The 17,813-nt window shown below is 45.2% G+C and overlaps 1 protein-coding gene across 2 annotated transcripts in view; it reads right to left on the minus strand.

The window, feature by feature from the left end:
• SEMA6A (semaphorin 6A) overlaps positions 1-14,677 on the minus strand; it is a 123,618-nt gene extending 108,941 nt beyond the window's left edge. For both annotated transcript variants that reach the window (XM_090276610.1, XM_090276608.1), the window contains exon 1: positions 14,046-14,677. The gene's annotated coding sequence lies outside the window, so the exon portion shown is untranslated. The remainder of the gene's footprint in view (positions 1-14,045) is intronic.
• Between the last annotated feature and the right edge of the window lie 3,136 nt (positions 14,678-17,813).

Raw genomic sequence — 17,813 nt, forward strand, 5'->3', positions numbered from 1 at the left:
TGCCAGACCAAATGTGACAGTTTAAACACTCTTAATTTAAAAAATTTTAGCACCCATTTTATAGAGCTGGGCGTGAGCACAATAGGACTAGGTCCAAGGCTTCGGTGTTTGTCCTAATATGTTATTTAAATAAGGTTTATCATAGCTGTTACATATTAACTATTTTGTCTGTAGACCTGGGTCCCTCTCCTGGCCAATGCCCCCACTAACCACTCAGTTCCCCAGATGTGACATCTCGGAACCATTTTTTACTCCTTCCACTCCCTTATCCCACATATCCAGCTGGTCCCTAAGTCTTGATGGATATACCTTGCAAACATACCCAGAATGTGTCCTTTTTTCTACTCACAGTGCTAGCAGATTTATATTTCTAAAACACACATTTGATGATGTCATCAGAAGCTTCAACTGCCTGCACATCCAGGTCCCATCTGTAGGACAGGGCAGAGCCCTCCACTGTCTGCTCTCAGTCCCCTTTCAGTCCTCAGGGCTTCCACACCACATACCAGTCCCTGGGGACCCCATGCTGCTTTGGGGCCAAGTCCTTCATTTTCCTGCCTCTGGACTTTTGCTCCTGCTTCTTCCTTAGATCCACTGCTCCTACTCCCCTTGCCTCCCACCTACTGAAATCTCTCCCATCCTTGAGGCACAACTCAGATGCTTCCTCCTTCACAAAGGCCTGTGTGCCGACCCCGCTGGGCAGAGTTGCTCCTTCAGGTTCTCAGCATCCTCACCACTCCGCTTCTGGGGTGAACCATAGTCACATCTTACATCATAATGGCTTTTCATGTAACTACCCTTCTCGGTAGAATTGGGCCCAACTTCCGGCCTATAGTGGGTACACAAATAATACAGTCTGAACTAGGCCCATTGTGTCTCTTCAATATCTAGAACTTGCCTAGCATAGATGCTATATTTATCTACTGAATTTAATTGAGCTGCTGCTTTCAATAGACTGGTAACATGGACCAGAGAGTAAAATGACTGTCAAAGGGAAGATCCACTTATGCTGTGCCATACCACTTTATTCCTTGCTAACAACGTGTTTCTGTTTTATAGATAGAAGTTTGCAAGCCCTAGGAGGCTATTGTGCCAGAGTATCGGCTCTACCTTCTGTGCCTCCAGTTCTACCCTGCACCAGGGCCAGTTTCCACCCTTATGTTACTGTTTATTTTTATCCCTGCTATAAAACAGGACTAGAATCCCAATAAAAACAGCCTCCATTTTTCAATTGATTTCCTTTCAAATACAGGCATAAGACCCTAAGAGCCTCTGCAGACAATGTGTAGAAATGGCATTGGAGCAGGAATTTAGGTCCCAACTGCACTAAAACCTCAGGAGAAGTCCTTAGAAAGCTACTTCTAAACTTGTTCTGTGTCATTGTTCAATCTGCGTAGTAGGCATAATGTGAGAACATCTATGGTTGGAAGACTATAGTGGTATTTAAAAGTTTTTAAGTATTGAGTAAACAGTGAAATAACATGGAGGAGCACAAAACTCAGATTCAGAAGGCTGGGGACCTTGTCCCAAGCCCTTCCCTTACCAGAGGTAATGCTCTTGGGCAGATATTTGACCTCTCTGAACCTCAGTTATCTCATCTTTAAATTGGGCATAATAATACCTGCCTTGCCTAACCAAGTATGTAATGATATTAAATGAGGCCATGTTTATAAAGGCACTTTAAAAACTGTAAACACTTTGTAAATGAGGTCTTTACTATTCATAATAACACTGTAAATACTGTTGCTGTTGATTGTCATCAGTAAGCCTGATTTCTAAAAGCTAATGTGGGACCCAGCAAGACTCCTTCCTAGGTGGAACAGTCAGTCCTGGGCTGGCAGCGCACTATCCTCTCCCTACAAGGTGCTGTCTCAGGAAGGTGTGTCTGCACTTTAAACACAGGCACTGAAAAAACAATGAAATATGCAAATGAATTACAATCACTTTTACTAGAACAAGCCCTCCAGGTAAGACTAGGCGAAGTTGACAACAAGCAAGAAAAGATCTTGCCCCAGTCCTACATTTAAAACCCTTTCAAGTTTTGCACAGAAGAATTTGCATTTCAATAACAAATGTGATAATGTCAAGCTTTTCCCAACATTTCAAAGCCTTCTCTAGCACACCTGGCATGTTGTAGGATCTGCTGGGGAACTGGATGTGGCTGTTAGTTCTAACAGCTTAAGCAATTATGTGTCCTTTTCATTCTTGGGAACGGATGTGTTTGGGGCAGTATTAACAGGTCTTGTGTTCTGGACATGACAACGTATAAAAACGAAAGCTCCACCCTCTAAGAGATCCCATGGGGATTAATTAATCAACACATTCGACATGTTGAACTTCCTCTCATCATAAATGAGAGGAAACACCTTGTAGATAAAAGTTGACTTTTTAATAGAAAACTTTTTCCTGTACTCTGAACACCCCTTTAAAAGGGAAACACATCCAAAAGATGTTTGTTACCTTTTCTCTTGGCTACATATGAAACTACTTTCTAAATAGTTTTAACACCAGTAGCATCTCCTCTTGGCTGGACCAACATGGAATCATGGCACTGGATTGACTTTATTTCTATTGAAAGTAAAACCATATTGCATGCATTAGGACAACCATCTTGAAAATTATTTTACATAATCACTACCTTAGCACACAGTACAGCAAATATTGTAAGTCAATTTAATTTAGGTGATTTCTCATTAAGATGCTTATAGATTGGTAAGCTTAATTGTAAAAGCAAAGTAATGATAATAAGCACAAATTATGCTACACTAAGATGAGTTATATGCTATTAATTTCATCATATAAGCTACAAAATGATTAGTCACAGAAATTTAATCCATAATTTGGCATTAATTTATTATATCTAACTTTTATTAGCCCCTCTAGTTAAAAGTTCAATGTAAATAGTTCATTAACAATATAATTCGGCTTCTTAACATCTGTTCCAAAACTGCATGACACAGGGAAAAAACCTTTTCAACAAAAAGTAAGGCCTGTTTCTCTCCAGTGCCTATAATATTCCCTGGTCTTTGTTTTTCACACTAGGTAAACACTTTGGGGCAAAGAAAATACCACTTAGTCTACTGTCCCCAGCATATAGTAGCATTTATTTGAAACAACTGAGGCACCACTCAAAGTCCCATTCAATCTTTGGCAGGAATAGCCTTAAATTCAGCTAGGAGCCAGTAAATATCAGCTATTTTGAGAAGTAAATTATTTTAAAATTAAAAATGGTTCAGCCATATATTCAACGTACTCTGTATCACTTAGAAATTTTATTGTCCCCCACGTGGTATTTTATTCTTTACATGACCATTCTGCAAATGCTACAGAATCACATTTTTCATATATTGAGAACTTAGTGTAGTGTGCAAGGCAAGATAATAGAGGCATGTTCAAGTCACTGTTGTCTAAAATGTTCCACCAAAATACATTCTGTGCCTTGAAGGCACAAAAGAAAATCTGTAATCAGAAATAATTAATTAAGGTTAATTAAAGTCCATATTGTATTTGACTGACATCCACACAAAAGTACTGCTTGCTTTTCTTAAGGCTTCATGTGTAATTTGTGCCTGACTGGACACCCAGAAATAACTCCAATCTTGTTGCTGTAAATAGGACAGCAGACTCGATTCCCATAGACTCTTCTTCCAACAAGAAAAGCTTCCGATCTGAAATATTAGTCTCATTGTTCTCTCCCACCCCACGCCCGGTTCCCTTTAAAACAGCTAATGTACGAAAATACTATAAAACTTGCAGGACCTATTTTCTTATCCTGTCAAATAATTGGGCATCCATAATACTGAATTTAAAAATGCATGTTTGTTTTGCCTCGTGGAAATGTTTGAGGGGTGCCTTGAGAAGGGCTGGGCGGATAATTGCAGCCTATGGGTAAGCCAGACCACATGATCAAAAACTGCTGTGACACTTGAAAGTGTTTCTCCACAAGGAATTCCGGTGCCCAGAAGCCTGGTGAAGCCAGTAGCAATTAAGGCCATGTTATCCTTTTAATTTACTTCAAATTATTGGCCTCTAAAATCAATCATTTAGTGTGGTTGGCTAAGGGAGGGGTCAACGTAATAGGCACGTGCTTTAAAAATGCTCGTTGATCTTACACTAAAATCGTGGCAAGCTGGATACGGGGAAATTTGAAACAGTTGCTTTGAAGCTCATCCTGAAATAAAAACTAGTAATTTTCTAGTAAAAAATAAAAAGTGACCAATTTTCTAGATTAGGCCCATTTGTAATGAATTAAAGGTTTTCTTCCTATGAATCTGCCTGGGTTTTCATTTGCTGCTCTTTGCATGTCCTGAATTCAGTGTTGTTTGCATCAGGTGTGAGACTGTTTTACTTTATGTTTTAATTTGCAAGGAACTTAATAGCTCGGCTTAGACTGGTAGGAGCCCTTGAACGTCCCCTTGAGAAATGGGAAGAACAGTAAAGAAGTGTACCAGTAGTATCTGTACACAAGGCCAGATTTCCCTAACAAAGGAAAGCTGAGTTCTGCATCACACGCGAAGCACAGAGATCCACTGAGTGAGTGGATCTCCCTCTTGTAACAATTTACTTCTCCAAATCTTTTCTCGACTTGGTCACATGCTATAGACACAACTGGAGAGCTCTTCCTAACCAACCCTTAAAGCACAACCCTAAAAACAAAATCGCATAATATTACGGTTACAGAAAGGGAAAAAAATGCTCATATACTCAAGAGCTGACAAAGCAGCAGATGTGTGGGCCAATGTTGTAAAATACAGTAAAATGGTCTCTAGCTCCTCAGTAATGTGTGTCAAACCTAAAAAAAAAATAAAGGTGAAACCTGAAGGAAAGCACTAAATGTTTACATTGCCATACCCATGCACAGCATACAACACTCCTGAGGTCATTTTGTTTATTTAGCAATCCTCAGAGCCAAAACCAAATCATGAAACTGAAATTGTGAGGAAAGTCATGAATGCCCTCATTTACCTCCACATGTATGAACAGCCTTAACACAGAGTTTGCACCCTTGTGCTTTCTTGCCGAAAAATGAAAGTGACATCAGCCCCTTGACTGTAATTTTTTGCCAGCAAGACTGAACAGGAGGCAAACCTTGGAATAAATATCATCTGGCTGTGCACATAACAAGGTCCAGAGAGACACTCTCAGAAGTTGCCTCTTTTTAATCCAACACTGAATTAGATGAGAAGCGGTGTTCAGTTCTTTCAGAGCACCACAACTGCCAAAATAACTGCCAGTCTTGCAAGCCCTAGTATCTCTCAAACCTTTCCCAAGACACCCCAACACTGTCTGAGGCACTGAAACTATGGCAACCGAATAAGAAAGCAGCTTCCATGATTAATAGATGAAGATCCCAGCGACAGTGTCTAGCTGGGGCCATCATTCATGATGCGAGAAGAATTAGCACAGAATCCATCTCAAAAACCATTAACAAGTATTCTTATAAAAATCCACCCATCTGCCATTCTGCTACGTATATTCCAGATTCAAATGCAGTAAACAATTTGGTTTCTATTTACCACTCACTATGCTGAGATGAGAACGATCTTAGTAACTCTGACGTTCACAGTTTTAGAATAATGAAAGGCTTAATAGACTGGCTTTCCACCTGGGTATTTGAAGCCTAAGAACCAATGCATTCAAACACCAAAATATGTGAATGAAGTCATGTGGTTCTCCAGGGTAAAAAGGAGGAGACAGTTGTTGGATTGTTTGAGTGTTTTTGTGGAATGCAATTTTTCATAAAGCATTCCATTTTCAGGAAAGGAACATTTCCATTCACCAGCTCAATCAGTATTCTCTCAGTTTCCTCATTCAAGGACAGTTGGAGTCTGGGGGAGGGGTGGAAGAGTGCTGGAGTCCCTGCAATATTAACGAAAAGATTGAATAATACGCTCCTTAAAAAAGGTTCAGGAATAAGAAGAAGAATGGATCCATTACAGACAGCCTGTCTGTAAAAGTCTCATAAAACATTAAACCATAATTAATATATTCTTTATTCCATCCCAGTCCCCCAAATGTTTATTTTCCAGTGGCATGTTTTCATTGTGCTCAGTGCCAGCTCCTGTGCTATAAATGCTTCAAATCAAGTCTTGGCCAAAGGCTTGCTCTTAAACACGTGGGAGGGTAGAAAGGATAAGAGAGGGGTAAATAGCATCAATTTTAGAGATTCTCCTGTTAAATTTTTAAATTGGCAGGGATTCTTTGAATTAAGTTTTCTGCAGATGGCAATTATAGGTTAGTGGGGAACCACAGAAGCACTGAGTCATATTATGTGAAAGCCTCAGGTCCGTGTGCTGTATGTGGAAATTTCTATTACTAACAATACTTTCAAAGCAGTGGTTATCACTCCCGCTGCTCAGAATGACCTGGTGCTTCAGTCTTTGGGGCATGTTAATGGCTGACTTATTTCTCTCTCTTTACATTCTCTTTACAAAATTTAAGAGGAAAACATTTTTTTTTTCCTAGATGAAAATAACTGTAATCCTAAACCTTGAGAGATTCCTGTTCCTCCTGGTTACAACAGGAGTCCTTCAGGGAACGTGGTGATAACACCAATTACTGCCCCTTCCGCTGTGCCTTTTAGAAATCAGGTTCTTCTCACTGATAAAAAACTCGCATGACCATCATTTGAATCAAATTTCAGATTGTATGGCAGTGTATCAATCAGCAGAGTGAATGCTGTCTCTGTCAGGGTCAGCCAACTTACCTCCTCCGTTTGGTGGGGAGGGTAATGGTTTGCTTCTGCCTGGAGACTGATGCTCTCCCAAATGGATTTCAGGTTTGGCCTGGGGAGAGTGACCCAGCAAGTGTGTGGCCACAATGAAGACCATCTTGCAGAAGTAAGTGACAGCCTCTCACCTTGCCTATCACAGGTATGGTGCTGAGGTCCACCCAGCTCATCCCTGAACAGTGGTTACGGGCTGCTCTCAGATCCTTTAGTGGATTCAGAGTGTGAATTTTGTTTTTACAAAGTTAGTAAGTAAAAGCTATTATTTCTTTCAGACAACTGTCCTTTGGGCTCTTATTTGATGTAAAGCCCTGAGCTACTTACTATTGTTTAGTTTGTATACTGTTTTTTTCTTCCACCTTGAGCGTGATATCTCATCTTCCAAAGTTAGGAAAAGGGTCATGACTCCTCTTCCCATGCAGGTGACTCTTTCACATGCTTCTCGACTTAACACCCCCGACACCAAGGCCAATGGGTCTAGTCCAAAGGTTGCTTCCTTTGCATTAACTCTTTATGTTACAGATGTGTGGCCATTTCCTTCTGTACTCTCTCCACCAGGACACTCCATGACCACTGTCACCCAAATAAAAGTAACACCTTATATTTAATGAATGTGTATAAGTAAGTGTACCAGGCATTGTGCTACAAATTTTACAAATATTATCGTATTTACTCTTCTTAACAACCACATTACCATCATACTAGCGTCTTACAGATGGGGGCTGAGGCAGAGAAGTTAAATAACAGGCTCAAATTTGTAAACAGCAAAAACTGGGTTGCAAATCTACCTAAGAAGCGTGACCTCTGCATTGCCTCCAGAGCTGTGTACTGCCTTCCCTGTGATAATCCCTCCTCATTTATTCACTTCATACCACAAAATCTAATGAATTTGCCCTTGTTACAGCAAAGATCAAAATTTCTCTCCGATTACTCCTAGTTCACTCTGACATGTCTGTTCCACATTAATGCATACACGCTGTGAGCTAGTTTAGAGCTTACCTAAGCAAAAACAATGCCCTTGCTTTGTTTATAATGACTGGCAGAGGGCCACTCCCATGCCTTTGCCCTGTTTAACGGTCACATTGAAAGTGATCTTTACTTGACCCAATTGCATTCTTATTAATGAGGCTGAGATCCATGCTGTATGTAGACTGTATGTTTTCAATGAATTTGCAAAAATTATTTGATGTCATAATGTGGTTTGCACTAAAATGACATCAACACAATATAATCTTTCTTTTCCATTTTAGAAGACAATGAAGTAGGGTCTCCGCTAAGGCCTAGGGTCTGGGGAGGAAGGAGCCAGCATCAAACTTCAAATTTCCAGAGTACATTTCGTATTTCACCAAATACATTCACTTTCCTGATTTCAGCTTATTGTTCCAGCAGTCCTACAAGGTAGGAAGCATAGGTTTACTATTCACAATTTTTATTTAAAATAATGCAGCTTCAGAGAGGTTAAGTGGCATGTCCAAGACACTTAAGAGTAGAGAGTCCAGGTCTTCTGACTTCAAGTACATCTTCAGCAACAGTTACCACTCTACTGGTACAGGGCAGAAGTGTGGGCTAACAGGCATACTATTTTCTCCTGGTAGAAAGTTGAATTTTGAAAACTACTATTAGTAAATTCCGAAAAAGCAGAAAGGTTCTGTGGCCAGTGGTTAGAATGCAGAACAAATGAGGCCACCAAGGTCAAAAGCTCAATCCCCATAAGTGCTGGCTGTTTTCTTAGCTCAGTTTCTTGGCAGTTGATTTTACCTAACTCAGATTCCCTCAAGCTTCAACCAGGTGTCCCACAGATGTGTGCTCTTGACCACAGAAGGGGACTGGGTGAGACTGTGGGAAGGAGCAGGCTCCAACCCATCACCAAGACTGGGAAAACAATCCACAGTGAGTGCTCTTCTAATGGTGCATGAGACATACCACCTAGGTACATAGAAGACAGCGTTTTATACACACACACACACATGCACACTTATGTAGGCAGAAAGATAGCTCATTTGCTGGAAACAATATAGAAAAACAAGCAGACAGAAGAGATGAAATAAAAGACTAGTTGTTTGCTAAAGGTGCACCATTCACTCACTCACATTCATTCATTCAACAAATACTTGTTATGGAGGGCCTAGGATGTGCCAGATACAGGTGTAGGTGCTGGAGGTACAGCAGTGAATAAAACATAAAAATGTCTGTCCTCATAGCATTATATTTTAGTGGAAGGCAAAATATACTAGGACAATATACAGTTTTGGGGGTTGTGAAAAGTGTAAGGAAAAAAATGAAGCAAGCCAGGGGATAGAGAGTATTGAGGGGAAAGGGTGAAGTAGATAAGGTGGTCAGAAAATGCTTTACTGAGAAAGTGAAAATTGAAGGGCAAACCATGCAGCCAGCCATCTGGTGGAAAGACCCTTCCCAAGACATAGAAGAGCAGTGCAATGACCCTGCAACAGACTGAGGAGGGCACACCTGGAATATTTAAGTAACCCCAAGAAGGAGTGGAGGTCAGAGAAGTGGAGACCAAACTGAAGAGCAAGTGGAGGCCATAGGAAGGACTTTGGCTTTTACTGGAATACAGTGGGAAAGCATCTGAGCGGATGGAAGTGATCTGATCCTGCTTAGCTTTTTAAAACATCACTTTGGCTACAGTGTGAAAACTGTAGGGGGCCCAGGGCAAAGCGGAAGACTGGTTGGGAGGCAGTTACAATAACCCACCAGGGGGCACAGTGGCTAGGCCAGTGTGAGCATCCCGAGAAGTGGGAGACCTGGCAGAAGTCTGTATGCATTCTGAGGGGTGGGGGAACAATAGCGTTGCAGCTGGAACGGATATGGATAGAGCAAGAGACACTGAGTTTAGGCGTGAGCAACTCAAAGGATGAAACTGTCATTTACCAAGATGGAGAAGATTTTAAGAAAAGCATCTATGGGGGAGAAAGATACAAAATTAGATGTTCTGAATATACTTAGTTTGAGATGTCTATCAGGTCCAAGGGGAGCTACCAACCTGTAAGCAGAGAATATTTGAGAAATATAGGAGAGAAGTCTGGGCTGAAGAAGTTATTTAGGAAACATGAAGAGTATTGGTAGTTTTATGTAACACTCCCCATTAGTATAATTAAAATTATTCTGATAAAAAAAAAGTTTTGCAATAAGTCATCTGCTTCACAAAGCAAGACTAGTGTATATCCTACACTGTAATAGTCCCATGCTGAGAAGTATTCTGAACTCCCTTGTCCCCTTGAGGTTTGTGTGGTATGATATCTTATTTGCCCATTTCAAAGGGATTAAATGCCTCCCTCCCTTCCCTACCTTACCATACCCCCAAGAGGCAATCATGTGGTTGCCAGCAGAGAGTAGCTCAGTTGCTGTTGCAGCACACTTAAGACAGATGAGAAAGGTCTTCACTCTGGAATAGAAATATCAGAGACAGGTTGGCTCCAAGGCAGGGGTGGGGGGTATTAATATGGGAGGGCACAGCAGGATACTTCCAGGCTTCACCTTCCCCTGGAAGTGGGAACACCCACTTTGGGAGTTGAACAATTGTCTAAACCTAAAATGGGGGGTGGGGAGGGGCTTGGGGGTTGGGAGAGCACAGAGATACATGTGAGCTTTCCCAGGCTTTATAGTGCAACAAATGGCAGATGCCTAAGTCAAGTATTTGCAATTAGTTTGGCTTATTCTGTGATTCCTTTCTGGGAAAAATAAAGAGAAAGAGAGAAAGAGAGAGAGAGAGAGAGAGAGAGAGAGAGAGAGAGAGAGAGAGAGAGAGAGAGAGAGAGAGAAAGAGAATATACTAGTGCTTGTCCATCTAGATCTAAAAACTTTTTCTCCAGTCATCACTCTTTTGTCCTCCTTGGAAAAGAGCTGAACCACTATGTATACACAAAGAATATCTGACCTGTCTCCTTGTTCAAAACAGTATTTTTCCTTCCATTTCATATGAGAGTACAATTACCCATTTGCTTTTAAAGCCTGAGTATTTGTTTTGAATTTAATGAAAGTTCTTAATTTGAGTGTCTTATTTTTATTCAGTGAAGATAAGTCTTCCTAATCTTGCTATCCTTCTGACTCAACACTCTTGGCATTGTTATCCATCTACTCAGAATGCAAATGCTATAAATTTTTTTAATCATGGGAAAAGCATTCACTAGACTTCGAAAGAACTTGAGGGGTGTATGTTTGTGTCTCTGTGTGTAAAAAGTTGCACCTATTGCCATTTTATAATAACCACATACTTGAAGGTATAGATTTTTTTTCACTGTAGAAATAAAAACAGGTCCACTCTAAGTGGAGCAATGTGAACTATGTGTGACTATGTCATTTATTCACTTGATCATTTGGCATTTAGTTGAGTTTCTACACTGGTCCTTAAGAATTTTTAACTTGTTTAAACTTAGATACATCCAATAAGTATATTCTGCAGATAGCTCTGAGGTAAAGATTTGGGGTGTCTGCTGAACATTTACACATGTGGGTTATATGCATTATTCAGAATGTGACCCATCTCCAAAGTGTGGTAACTACAAAACATAACACTTTGGGAAGATTGTCTTAAATAAAAAACAAGAACACAAGTAACATGAACACATCGGAAATAAGAAACATGAACTAGGATGCTTCTTTATATCAGGTTGAAATAAGATATAACACAAAAGTGAGGTTTTATATCTGACAATCATCCTTTCCTGATTTCAGATTATTGACAAGGTGTCTCATTCAAGAAAGTCCTAAACCAAAATATTTAGTAGAGTAGAGATTACTCAAGATTCAAATAAAAGTTACCATATAAACAAGCATGGGTAAACCAAATTCAAATAGTTAGTGCAATTATTTTTTAACAGATAGTTTAGGTTAATAGGTGGAGACATGGTTCTGCCACTGTATTTAAGGTTAGGTTAATAATTAACTTTGGTGCCTGGAGTAGTTTAATCAAAGCTTACTGTAAATCATAAAACTGCTCCATGCAAACTAAACAGGGTATTAAAAAAACATACAAAATGCATGTAATCTTGACCTCTAGTAGTCAATTGGATATGGTGTAAAAAAGTAAGATATTTTCATTATCTTTACTTTGGGGGGGGGGGGGGACTAAAGGATTCATGTATCCAGAACCAAGAATGTCTCCCCTGCCATCAGTGGCAAATTGAGGACTTAACGCCCAAGAAAACTCGAGTTATCAGGATTAGAGAAATGCAAGGCAAAAGCACTCATCCTTCCTACTTGGAAAAGACTTAAAACCAGCGCTGGGGGATGGGGGTGGGGGATATCAAATAGCTTTTCTGAGACTTGCAAGCAAGACACTACAAGAGGGTTAAACATTTTTTCCGAGTTGAGGCAAAAAACAAAAAAAAGAAAAAGTTTTGCGTACAAGTGTGTGTTGTGCGCGCCTGTGTTTTTAAACCTTTCACGGATCACATTCAGTAGCAACTTGATTTCCATCCAGCATAAGCAGAGAGCGTTCCCACCGCGGCCGTGTCTGGCCATGGCATCCCCAGAGCAGCCAGCTTTCTGCCAAGGACAGACGCCAAAGGGCTGGAGGGGCTGCCCACTGCAATATAGGCCAAAGGCCGCCCCTTCAAGTGCTTACTTTGGCTGTGAAGACAGGTTCTAACGCCGCTCCACACACACCAGGCTACCTGCTCTGTTCCTCTGGAGACACCCGCCAACTGGAAAACTGCGCACGGGCGCAGGAGGCTGGGGATATGCACTTTGGGCTGGTACTTGCAAGTCAGCCAGCCGATGGCTACAGTGGCCACATCAGCATCCCGAGTCCTGATCCTGACTTGACTCTTCCTCTATTGCTTGAGACACTGGTCCAGCCAAGTGCAGCATAGCGACCCCAACCAAGCGGACCACTGTCCGCATCTAGCTCCTAGCCGCATTCTGGGCCCTCCACCCGCTTCCCTCAGGGTTTGGTTTTTCGCAGGCTGCACATACTGAGCCCCAGTCCTATCATGCCCGCCGCCCTGGCTTTCAGAGAAACTTTCCAGAAGCGCCTGGTCGAGTGACCCATACTGGAAAAGAAGGAGGAGACGTCGGACGGAGGGGCGGAGAGGGAGCGGGAAAGACAGCGGACTCCTGTTTCCTTTCCCGACACACAAGCTCCCTGGCTCCCCCCGTACCGCTCCCGTCGTGGGAAGAGGGAGGGGACGTTAGGATCCTTGCCTTGCACCGTGTACCACAGTGGAGGGCTGAGCAGAAAAGTAGAGACCATGGAGAAGCGCACTTCCCACCCCAGCGTGGTCATGCAGGGTGGGTGGGCACTGTCGGACCGCTCCCCAGCGCCCGCGAGGCAGCGCTCTAGAACGCAGCTAGTATTTCGGACACTTAGAACCTGGGGCTGGGGCAGAGCCCTTGTCTGGGAAGCAAGCACTGGGCCATCTCTTGCTAGGCTTTCCACCCTTCCACCAACCAGGAACCTCCTTTCCAGAGAGGAACCTCGAAGATTTTGGAGGAGGGAGCAGCGGACACCAGTCCCGTCTCTCTATAGGGGAACAACGCAGCAACGGTGGATGCTGTCCTCACCGCCCAGGAGGGAGCTGCCAAGGAGAGAGCTGCGGCTAGGAATAGGGCCCAGGGCGGGGGCGCCGCACCACATCGGGAGGAGACCGCTCCTGGGCACTCATTCGAGCAGGAGCAGACAAAGCCCGAAACCTCTGGTGCCAGCGGCCGCGGGAACCGGAATGTCACTAAGTGGCAGGGCGCGCGGGTGCCATGGCCATTACAAGTTTCATACACTCCACAGAGCCCAGCCCAAACCCCGCGCGGACAACAAAAGATTCTCTTCGCTTTCCCACTGTCTCTGCGAAGCCCATTTCCCCCACCCCAGAACCCAAACCTAGTGCTGGTCGAAAACAGCATTCTGCTATCCAACCTCTTTCAGCTCCCGAGGGCAGAACCCCTTTCCCTGCTTCCACACCAAGACAGGGCGCTTCCGAGAATCCCACCCTCTTGGGCCCTCTTTCCTGCTGGCCCAAAAGTGAGGGCGAGCCCCGGGTCCTGCACACACATCCCCAGGCAGGACAGCCATCCTCACGGTCGCGGTCGGGGTCCCGGGCAGCGCCGGGCTAGTGCGCGGCTCGGGTAGAGAAGCCCATACCTCGGAGCCCGGCGGTCTGTGGGGCTCAGGGCAGAGAGGAGCGGCCAGCAGGGCTCACGACTGCTTCCCCAAGGCCGGGCCACGCTCAGGAGACAGACATACGAGATAAAATAAGACGTAGGCACCACAAAGCAGCCAGCGCGTGCGGCTGCGGCCCCAAGACCTGCAAACTGGAGCTGAGCCGCCCGGGAGGTGGAGCGCGCCAGGACGCCCCAGCCGTACCTTTTCGGTGCATCGACGGGTAGGCGGCCGGGGCTCGGAGCGGGCTGGTACGGCGTGTATCCCATTTAGTAATCCATTATCGAGGAGATCTCTCCGGGCCGCGAGCTGCGCTCTCTCCTTCGCAAGCCTTTGTCATTCCTACATGTGTGCTTGTCTCTTTAGGTATAACAGTCGCGGCGACTACTTTCTGGGACGCAAACGCTCTGTGTTCATCTCCAATGGCAGGCAGAGAAGGGGAGAAGAAAAAAGAAAGAAAAAGACAACAAGGAAGGAGTAAATGTTCAAGAAAAGTCTTCTCCAGATCCAAATTCCACTTTGATTCCACTCCAGTGAGTCCCTTCGGTAGTGTCTGCGCCGATTAACAAGTCATTTCAGGGCGGGGGGCGGGGTGGGGGCTGGGGCAAGGGTGCACCCTCTAGCCCCGTTCTGCGACCGGGAGCGCTGTGCTGCTGCGGGTGTGGCGACGCTGGCCGCTGCCGCCGCTCCTAAGCGGACATCGCGGGCGGTCAGCTCCGGGGGAAAGCGCCGCCGCTGTGTCCCGAGCGCCTGGGCAGCCGAGTGCGCGGGGAGCGGAGTTGGCTGCAGCCTCACCCCGTGCCGCTCACTACTCCTCTGTCACCGGAGAAGCTGCCGCTCCCGGGCGGAGCCAATTCCCGGACTGGATTACGCACAGCGGACTCTCCTCCTGCAACCCCGCCTCCTTTGGCTGGCGTCGTCTCCGACCCAAAGGAGAGCTGTGGTGTCTGTGTGTGCACACGAGTGAGAGAGACGGAGAGTGAGAACCTACGCGGTGTGGCGGCAGGTGGAGCCTTTGACCGACTGGCCAGTGAAGCTTCCTTCCTTCGTGATTCCCGGCCCCTCCGCGCGGAGGTCCCAGAGGGGGCAACTCTGGCAGGAGCCTAGCCCCAGCCTCCCCCCTCCCCGCATCTGCTCTAGCAAGAAAAGTAAAAAATAAAAGATCCCGGACAGCATAACTAAGTCCGGCCAAATCAGAAAAATAAATTAAAAATAAACGTAGTGCAGGAGCGGGTTACAAGAAAGAATTTGTTCATCGATTTTCTTAAATGGAAAGTTGTAAAGCATGAGGGTACGTGAACAGCGAGCCTTCCTAATTTTGATTACTGTATCAAGAGGTAGGTTTCCGAACTGAGCGCGCTCTGCGCACCCGGATGAATTGGATAGAAGCCGCTGCGGTCACCCACTTCGAAGATATGAACACAGCTATGAGTGAACGCACATACAAAACGTTAATAAAGCATGTTAAGTAAACAAATAAACCATAGGACAAAGAATGGTGTTAACAGGGATCTGTTTTAAAATCTAGAAAATGTGTAGACTGTTCTTAGCAATAAAGTTCAGAAATAAGACGCAAACAATTCCAGGGAGACTCCCACAGCTTCAAGGAAGAAGCAAATCGCAACTTCTTCCAAGGCGCTATTGTTATGTGATCAAACGACGAAGGCAGACACAGCCTTCCTCCGTCGCTTGAACATTTAATTCGCCAAAAAGCCTTGCTGTTACAGGCTTGTGCCAACTGGTCGGGCCACACCACGTCCCCCAAACCGGGCCATTGAGTCCCTGCGGCGCCCTCTTGTCGTGCAAACAACTGCGCGCCTTGGCTGATGCTTCTGCCCAAGTGGGCTTCGCAGACGGTGCGGGCCGTACCCACGGCCTTTAACTAAGGTAACGCTGGGCGGCCAAGCAGTTCTCGAAGCAATATGTACTAGTCATGGAGTCAGCGAGAAAAGCATTGGGAGGGAGAACGGGGTCTCAGTCATCCTTAGGCCGAGTGCCCTCAAATAAATGCTTTAGAAACTGTACTTGTCCCCCAGTTGGGGCCAGGGTCACTAATAAGTGCCCGTTCCCTTTTTTGCGGGTCCCGCTCATGAGGACTCACGGGGAATAAATGGACGCGCGGCAACACCATACATGTGTATATAAACATTACTATTTCCACAAACTACCTGGAGAAGGTGGGGGAAATAGGGAAAGTCAGGCTCTGCTGTTCGCCAGAACCGCCAGCAGGGGCCGCTATCCCCACCTTTCCCAAGCAGAATCGCTGCAGATTCCGGGCGGCTGAGGGTGCGCGGCCCTAGGTGCGCGCGCAGTCCCCGGGGCACGCGGGGCTGACTCCGGGCGGGGGCTGGGGCGCGGGGGTCGGCGGGCTGCGGCGGGCGGGCTTGGCCGTGTGTTGCCGCGGCACTGGTGCGGGCCCGCTCCCGGAGGGCCTCCTTGAATCCGGTTGGGACCGGGGGAAGGGCGTTGGCGGCCCTGGACCCCGACATCCTAGGCTGGGTTAGTTAACACCCAGATTTCGACTGAAGACGGCAAGGCCAGTGCCAGTCGGGCTCCCGAGCGCCTCCCTTCACACCTGGCAGGGTCGCCGGGCCCGACGGTCCTCGTGGTTCCCCGAAAAGCACCTCCATCCGGCCCGGGTCGCCAAGGCCCCTTATTCGTTCTGCTGCTGATTTACATGCTAATTGTGTCTGAGAAAAGTTCTTTAATTGGCAGAATTAGGCAGAGCAAACGAATTGTTTCACAGGCTGAGCCAAATTAATTCTGAGTTTAGCTTCTTCCCTTGGAGAAACAAACAATTAAGCTGTCTTGTTTGCTTTATGGATATATTGGAAATGCCCCACACCGAGTTTCAGGATATGTTTTTAAAAGGAAATTATTTTCATTAATAGTTGCATGTTTAATTTGCAGGAACGCTGAGCTAAGAAGCGAAATTAAATTTACCCCATTAAAAATTATAGAATACAAGAACAAAAAAAATTTGAGTTAACTTTCACACGGCTAAGAAATACCACCCAGAATCTTCCTGGCAATTAGTAGATCATGAGGTCTCCCCATCCAGGTGAGATTACATGTCCACCTGCCAGGGGAGAGATGGCTCCTAACTCCTGGAGCTGGAGTTTAAAAAAAAAAGCAGCTATTGTGTAGCTCCCCAAAGCCCTCAGGGGAACACCTGTGGGGAATAGGCTGAGGAAACCTCATGACGTCACTTCCCCTTCTGTGCACTCAGACCGACTTCCAGAAGCCTGCCTTAACTTTTCAGTAAAGCTGCTGCCCTTCCAAACGGTTTGAAGTCTGCAGTCTACCCTGTCTCTTCAGGACAAGAAAGCCAGTGGGAGTTAAAGAATCACAGTGTTAAGCTGGAAGGACATTGAGGCTGCTTTGTAGTTAAGTAGCATGAAGTGGAGTGAGGAAGGCCTTTGTCTCCGGAGGCCAACTGTGGTTACACAAGGTACGGGTTGGTGATCTCCAGCAAGTCACTTGTCTCTCTGGAGCCCCAGTAGACTTGCCTGTAAATGGGGATTCATGTGCTAACTCACTCCCAGGGACTGTGTGGATGGAATGAAATGGTGAGTGTAAACCACAGGTGCGGGGCCTGACACACGGTGCTCTGGGACAGGTAACTAGCACCATTGTCACGCTTGTCATCCTCCACATCGGTCCTGCCACTGCGTTTTACTGGAGGCTGATGAGGGCACAGAGGAGAAATGGGGCTTGTTTCATGTCAGTGCTGGGAGCTACTCATAATCACTCCTCTTCGAGAAATATTTGTTTGACAACACTGGTTTTCCCTCGCATCACCTAGAAAAAATAGGGAGGAAAATTTTATAGAAAGACAAAGTCACACAGGATCCTCTTAGAGACCACATCTAGCTGTTTGATCAGAATCTCTGCTGTAAGACAAAAGGGAGTAGTGAACTTGGGAGAAGAAGGGTCTGCTGGTGCTCACCACTCAGCTCCTTGTGAGTGTGA

Source organism: Furipterus horrens, unplaced genomic scaffold, assembly GCF_987537825.1.
Source record: "Furipterus horrens unplaced genomic scaffold, mFurHor1.1.pri manual_scaffold_5, whole genome shotgun sequence".
Taxonomy (NCBI): domain Eukaryota; kingdom Metazoa; phylum Chordata; class Mammalia; order Chiroptera; family Furipteridae; genus Furipterus; species Furipterus horrens.